Source organism: Myotis myotis, unplaced genomic scaffold (genome assembly GCF_014108235.1).
Source record: "Myotis myotis isolate mMyoMyo1 unplaced genomic scaffold, mMyoMyo1.p scaffold_m19_p_4, whole genome shotgun sequence".
NCBI classification, from domain to species: Eukaryota; Metazoa; Chordata; class Mammalia; order Chiroptera; family Vespertilionidae; genus Myotis; species Myotis myotis.
In genome coordinates, this window is record NW_023416346.1 from 111,423,892 (window position 1) to 111,431,724 (window position 7,833).

The 7,833-nt window shown below is 42.2% G+C and overlaps 1 pseudogene; it reads right to left on the reverse strand.

Annotated features, from left to right (window-relative positions):
- Positions 1 to 7,584: 7,584 nt before the first annotated feature.
- Positions 7,585 to 7,833, reverse strand: LOC118653735 (annotated as a pseudogene).

A 7,833-nucleotide genomic window follows, 5' to 3' on the forward strand; every position in this document is an offset into this window, starting at 1 on the left:
TACTACCGGGAAGAAGGATATGGTGCGATCAGAGGATAATTTCAACATGAAATTCCTTTAAAAATGTATTCTCACTCAATATTGTGTAGGCTGTTAAACCTCTGATGATTACATGACAGACAACCCAAGAAAGAAAACAAACAACCTAGTAATTGTCTTAAGAAAAATTCAGTATCACTCATATGTCAAATTTGGCTCCAAACTCAGGTACATCTGACTCCAAGTACACTGTATAATGGAGTTATGGGAAAAGATTGGGAATTTTAATAGATATAGGATTTCCTCAAGATTTGGAGAGGGATAGAGGGGCTGGCAATAAGGCAATGGGTGGAAATGCATCCAGCAAAAAGTTGCAAAAAAGGAGCAGCTCCTAGCAAGCACCCACACCAAAGGGCAAATCAGCAGTCACTTGGGGGAAAAACCACCAAGGAAGTCCCAATTTTCAGCCAGCATTTTAGCACATGAGAATAAACATATTTGTCCTTTCCACCTACATAGGTTTTGCTTCTTAGAAGATATATTACAAGAGTCTTATCAGAAGGAACAGTTTTTGAAAAATGTTTTTATTGATTTTAGAGAGCGAGAGAGGAAGGGAGAGGGATAGAAAGATAGAAACATCGATTAGAGAGAAACTCCAATCAGCGGCCTCCTGCACGCACGTTACTGGGGATTGAGCCCGCAACCCTGGCAAGTGCCCTGACTGGGAATTGAACTGTGACCTCCTGGTTCACAGGTCAACGCTCAACCGCTTGAGCCACACTGGCCAGGCTAGAGGGAACACTTTGTGCTAGTAAAGTAGATAATGGTCTACTCACTATGCTGTACACCTGAAACTGATACAAAATAGGAGCGTGGAATGCTTTCTCCTCCATCCTGAACTTAACCTGATCTGACTATAATGAAGGAATTCCCTATGAATGTAAGTGGCTTCTCTGGAAGTTGTTTGCTTATTTCAGTTAAGAGGTTTCAAGGGGGTGGGAATGGATAACCCACATACAGTAGTGCTGTTCCTGCACTAAGTAATCTAAAAGTGACTGGGTTCTGAACCAAGAGACAATGAAACTTATATTAATTTTATTGAGGTTGGGAGAAAGCTCTTGCAGTATCAACTGAAGGATGTGAAGCCAGCTGACCTATGCTGATCCTCAATAATTACAGTAGGGACCTATCTTAAAAGTTAAGATGATCTTTATAAAACAGTGGCTCTCAAAATGTAGTATTGTGGCCAGCAGCATTAGTATCATAGGGCAGGTTGTTAGAAATGCAATTCTCGGGCCCCTGGCCAGGTAGCTCAGTTGGTTAGAGTGTCGTCGCATACACCAAGGTTGCAGGTTTGATCCCGGGTCAGGGCATATACTAGAATCAACCAATGAATGCATAAATAAGTGGAACAACAAATGGATGTTTCTCTCTCTCTCAAATCAATAAATACAATAAATAAAAAAATTTAAGCCCTCGCCAGTTTGGCTCAGTGAATAGAATGTAGGCTTGCAGACTGAAGGGTCCCAGGTTCAATTCCAGTCAAGAGCACATGCCCGGGTTTTGGGCTCAATCACCAGTAGGGGGCGTGCTGAAGGCAGCCAATCAATGATTCTCTCTCAACACTGATGTTTCTGTCTCTCTTTCCCTCACCCTTCCTCTCTGAAAGCAATAAAACATATTTTAAAAATATTTTTTAAAGAAATGCAAATTCTCAGACCCCACCCCAGACTTAACCAACTCAGAAACTCTGGGGATGTAGCCCAGTAGTCTGTTTCAAAAGCCTTCCAGGTGTATTATGCTAAGCGAAATAAGCCAGTCAGAGAAAGAAGTATCACCTGATCTCACTCATATGTGGACTCTAATGAGCAAAATAAACTGATGAACCAAATAGATCCAGATACATAGAAACATGGAACAGACTGTTGAACCTCAGAGGGAAGGCAGGGGAGAGTGACAGGATGGGAAGAGATCAACCAAAGACCTTGTATGTATATATGCATAACCCATAGACACAGACAATAGGGTGGTGAAGGCCTGGAGCAGAGGGTGGGTGTGGGCTAGAAGGGGTCAATGGGGCGGGGCGGGGTGGGGTGGGGGTGGACACATATGTAATACTTTCAACAATAAAATTTAAAATAAAATTAAAAGTCTTCCAGGTGATTCTGATACAGGCTCAAGTTTAAGAACCCCTGTAGCAGAAAGAAGTTATAATGTATATCAGTTAGGATTAGTTTCAACTGCATAGAAAGGGTAAAACTCAAAACAGTATTAGTGGCAAAACATACCAGATTTACCTTTTATGTGGAAGAAGTCTGAGGGCGGTCTTTCCAGGGCTGGTGTGGTGGTACCACAAAGCCATCAGAAACCGGAGCTCTGTCTTTTGGTTTTGCCATCCTCAGCACTGGTTGTCATCTTCAAGGTTGCCCCATAGTCCAGGATGACCACTGGAGCTCTAGCTCTCACATCTCATATTCAAGGTGGCAGGAAGGAACAAGGGGAAAAAGATGAAAGGGGAATGTTTTCAAATGAGTCAGCGACCTTTAAGCAGAACATCATTTCTGTTTACATTGCATTGTCCCAAACTTAGTTACACGACCACAACTATCTGCAAAGGAGGCTGGGAAATGAGACCTTTAATTGGATCTGGGACAGTATTTGAACAAATTGAATACAATGAGGGCTCTGTTGCTGAGGATAAAAAGAGAATTGACATCAGGTGACTGTAGAAGCTTCTGCCACAAACCATTAAAATGCAGCTGGGAGAACTTGAGAAACTTAGAAAACATCATGAAATCATGGACATCTTTACATTTATACATTATTCTTCTATTCAAGGCAAGTATTTGGTTTTTTGGTACCAAGTCTCTGAGGAAAAATATTATGATCCTCAAATGTGTGGAATGAGAAGTTGTTTGTGGTGCCTTACTATACCACTTACCTGCCAGCCCACAGTTCTAATAGTTTCAGGATAAATGTCCTTTATTGGATCATTGTAAAAGCAAGTGGTTGGCTTCCCCCAAAGAAAAGTTGGTTCAAATGAGCTTTTCTGTCTAGTCTTAGAAAAGAAAACCCCAGTCCTCAGAAAAATATACAATAACTTGGCTTTCCTGGTTCCTGGCCCCAAGTTCTGCCCGGAACATGGCTCCTAAGCTTTGCTTTACCCAGAATGAGAGTGGAAAGTGAAGGAAGCCCAGGCAAAACAGGCCAGATACATTTAAAAAGCCATGATCATCACCATCTCTTAAGTCTTGGGCTCTCAAACCTTAGGTCTATGAGGCGCACCTGGGAAACTGGATACAAATGCAAATCCCCACGTCCTAAGCTAAAAGATGCTAATACCCCAGAACAGGAACAAGAACCTGGAGTTTGTGTGGTTTTTCAAGTACCCCAGTTGACTCTGATGGGCCTTTGAGAAACTCTAAATATCTAAAATACCCAAATGCATATCATATGACAGCAGACAATGTGGGGGACAAATTCATTCAGAAGCTAAGACTTGCATCTTCTCCAAAGTACAGCAAAGTTAAAACAGCTGGTTGATTTGATGAAAAAGATCAAATGAGCTGTTTGACCCCTTGTTTGGTAACTTCAGTCAAAACAGACAAGTTGGGAAATTCTCCATGCCCTGAGGCCAGCGTTAATGGAAGCCAGCTCAACAACAATAGCGAGGACAATGACAACAGTCTGCTCCAAGACAAAGGCTGCACCAGATCCCAACGTGAATCCTTTGTTAACCTGGGCCCTATTGCTTTCAGTATGAGGTGATGTTTAAGTCTCCTTCCAGCTCTAACAAGCTATAATTTTACATTCAGGTCTTTAGACAAGTGTGTGTTGACACTAAGGAGAAACAGCAGCGAGGATGTCTGAAAGGAAGAATGGGGAGGCAAAGAAGGCAGAGAAGGGGAAGAAAAGCTACCTTTGGCACAAAGCCGCTAACTCTTCAAAAGAAAAAAACAACAGCCACACACACCACACAAGCACACACACCTGCACAAAGCCTCATTATTTTTCAGCTACCACCTATCTAGATCAGCTGCTGTTAAGCCCTGCACTGTTGACATGAGTCAGAAAAGTATAAGCTCTAGTCTAGCCAAGATTAAGAGTTTTGCTTTGTATTACACCCACTTCCAACTACAATTTCACTGCAGCAAAAATGACAGATGAGAGGAAAACACCCCACCCTACCATGCAGGGTGCTGTTTAAAATGGGAGATGTGCTCCATCTACTGGTACAGATGACAACCACACATAGAGATGCAAATACCATAAAACAGAATCAAGGCACATATTTTCAATTGGACACTTTTTTAAAAAATGAGAAAGAAGGAACCAAGAAAGAAAACCATGAAATTTACTAGGACAGAAGCTAGTAAAAAAGAGAAACAGACTGGACAGAGACACATGGGAGAAGTAGCTTAAAAAACAGGGAAGAAAGTGCTAAATTGGCAAAACTGTAAGAAACAGATGCTATTTGGTCATCGTTTCAACACAGGCTTCAAAAATGCCCCCACAACTATGCTGTACACTTGAAACTAATACTAACTAATATGGAATGAAACTGTTTAGAAAAATAAATTTTAAATTAAAAACGTTTTTTAAATGCCCCCATACAATCTGGAAATAGCATACAATGTGCCACATTTTAGATCCGTCATTTAAATTATTACAGGGGAGGGGGCTAGCGGCGGGCACTGCCCACGTGGCACGGAGCTACCCATGGCTCATGAACTTGCGTGTGGGGCGGTCCAGCCAACTGGCGGCAGAGTCCACGTGTGGCCACCATTCCACATCAACTTCAACTACTCCAGTGACAGTGCCTGCTGGAGTGCGTGCTGCTGGGCCACACGTCACGTGACATTCTGGCCAAGGTGCTATGTAACAAGGCGGTAGGTGCAGCCGCGGCCATCTCGGCCTTCTACAAGGGTATGAGCATTCTCCAGGGAAAGAATGACCTATTTCTGGACCTGAAACAGAAATTCTGGAATACATATGAGGCATGCAATTACTGATTCCTTTCAGCAGCTGCAACATAGCAGTTTGAATATCTTTTTAGAAATATATCTGATATTACATTCTCCTCTTTTATATAGTTCTTAACAAACTTTAATTTGGAAATCATTTCACACTTACAGAAAAGGAACAAGAACAATTCAAAGAACACCCATGTGGGTGGCCTGAATGGTGAGCCAGATCACATCTGCAGGTGGGAAGTTCCATCTCCTTGAGGAGGAGGTGCCCAGTTCCAGTCACTGGGGTCTCTGGTCCCCCTTTGACAGCTTATCTCAGAGGTTCTACCCATGGCACCAACAGACATGGAGCCTGCAGTGCACCTTGTCCAGATCTGGACCCCTTGGGCCTTGACTCCCCCTCCCCTGGCTCCTCTGAAAAATCTCCTGTGAATCTTTGACAGCACCTACTATGTGCCCACACCAACACCAGGCCAGGAGCTGAGATATTGGAAATGAACTAGAACTCCTGCCTGGCAGAAGTTCACCATCTGGAGGAAGAGGCTGGCCTGTAAAAAGAGAACATGCCCCTCAAGTATTTGATGGGAAGTTAACACCATCTTTGTTTGCTCGGACACTGTGCAAAACACTCCTCAAAACATGTATGCTTAAGAGGCCACGCCAGAGGTCCAGGAACTTCTCCTCTGAGAGGTGGTTCTCTCCACCAGGGGACTCCTGACCCAGCCTCATCTCATGCTTCCCTCTCCCGCTTCTGTGCCTCAACTGCTCTTGAATTCCAGCTCCTGAAACATGGCAGCCTCTTCCCACCCCAGCCTTGCACCTCCCTTCCTTCCTGCCTTAGCTTATACGTCATTCCCTAATTTTTTTGACCACCTGTGCCCATTATCAAGTCTCCTAACCCTCGGTATTGCTCTGCTGAACTCCTCACAATTGTAATAAATCACTTATTAATGTAAAAAAATACCCTTCCAGTGGTTGTCAACCTTGGCTGCACATTAGAATCACCTGGGAATCTTTTTAAAATCCTATTTTCTGGGCCTCATCCTCCGGAAAGTCTGTTTCTTTGTTACTAATGTTGTGGCCCCACCCCACCCCATAACAAAGAAACATAATTTCTGAAGGATGAGGCCCAGAAATCAGGATTTTAAAAAGATTCCCAGGTGATTCTAATGTGCAGCCAAGGTTGAGAACCACTGCCTTATTCCCTTTACCCAAATTCGCCTATTGTTAACACTTGTCCCCATTTGATTATTTGCGTGCTCTATCCATCCATCCATCTTTCTAGTTTGTTTTTCTAAATCATTTGGGTTAGTTACACATAGAATTACCATTTACCCCTAGATACTCAAGTTTCTATTTTCTAAGAAGAAAGATGTTCTATAAAAAATAATTGCAAGGAAATATTTGGTAGGGATTCTATCCACATTGACACAATTGACTTGGGGGAGTTTAAGGCTTAATATAGGACCATTATACATTTTGTCATTGTCTAAAGACATAGAGACAATAGTGCTGATGCCAGAATTTTACACCAGTTTGGAAAAGACTGGAGGGGTTGAGGCATGACCAGCCCTTCTGTGCTTCTTGTGCATATAGTTGGTCTCTAATGACAACAGCTGTTGCCTACCAGGCCTGTCAGTGTTTCTAATCATGATGTTTAGGCTTCTGAAGAATATGATACTTTTTTTCCTCCAACAGAGCTATGTGCTTCTCAGAGGTGCTGCTGAATATTTGACCATTATTTCTCATTTATAGGTATTGACAGTACAAGTCTGCAAAGCATTCTAGAAACAACTTTTCCACTTCGCATAGACTTGCCTTATCAGTGGATCCTATAGCTTCTGGGGATGAAGAAGCAAGAAAAATAACACTTCCTGAGCATCTGCTAAGCACCAGGCTCAGGGCTTCACAGGTTATTCACTTAATCTTCACACCCACACTATGGGGGTCTCTCTTCTTATTCTTATTCTGCAGATATCAAGACAAAGGCTCAGAGAAGTTAAATAATGGTTCCAATGCTATTAACTTGTGGATCTGGAAAACTGACCATAGGAATCGTAGTGTGTGGGCTTTCTATTATAACACGAAAATGCAGTATCATAATCATAATATAGGCCAGTATTTCTCACGTGAGGAATTGCATCAGGATCTCCTGGGGTTAAGGTTGCCTGTTAAAAGTGAAGCTCCAAGATCCTCAGCAGACTTGAGTGACTCAGAACCTCTGTAGAGCCCTGGAGTCTGAATTTTAATGAGTGTCAGGGATGACTCCAATTCCTGTTAAAACTGGGGAAAACCTGATATAAGAAACAAACGAAAAAGCTGAGATACTAAGAACATACTTTTAGAGCTAATGGTTTCTCTATTTACAATTTTTTTCTATTTTTTTATTTTAAAAACTGAAATGAATTTTAACACAGAAAATGAAGACAGCATTTTGCAAATTTATGGCTCAGAGGGATATCTCTATTTGAGGAAATCAGCGTGCTACACTTTGAGAGATGAAATGTTACAGAGTGTACTCCAAAATTTTAAAATTAAATTAAAAAAACAACAATGGTTGCCAAGGTAATGCAGGTCAGGGATCAAAGGTGAAGGGTCACTCATTATTAAGAAGAAATCCAAAAAGCTAGCTGCATCATGATCTCTCATTAGTGTTCCAATGGAGCCTCTTTGGGGCGGGGGGTGGTAAACTTGAACATTTCGGCAGACATTCAAGGGCTTTTTCAGTGAAAAGATTTTTACATGACTACTATTGCTATTCCCATGAACATCTTCTAGAGGAGGCAGTGTTGAAAGCATAGTAGATGCTAGTTCCGCAGAACGTGCTTTGGGAAACACTCTTCTGGCCTGTTTTTGGCAGCCATTTTCCCTCTGTGCATCACAT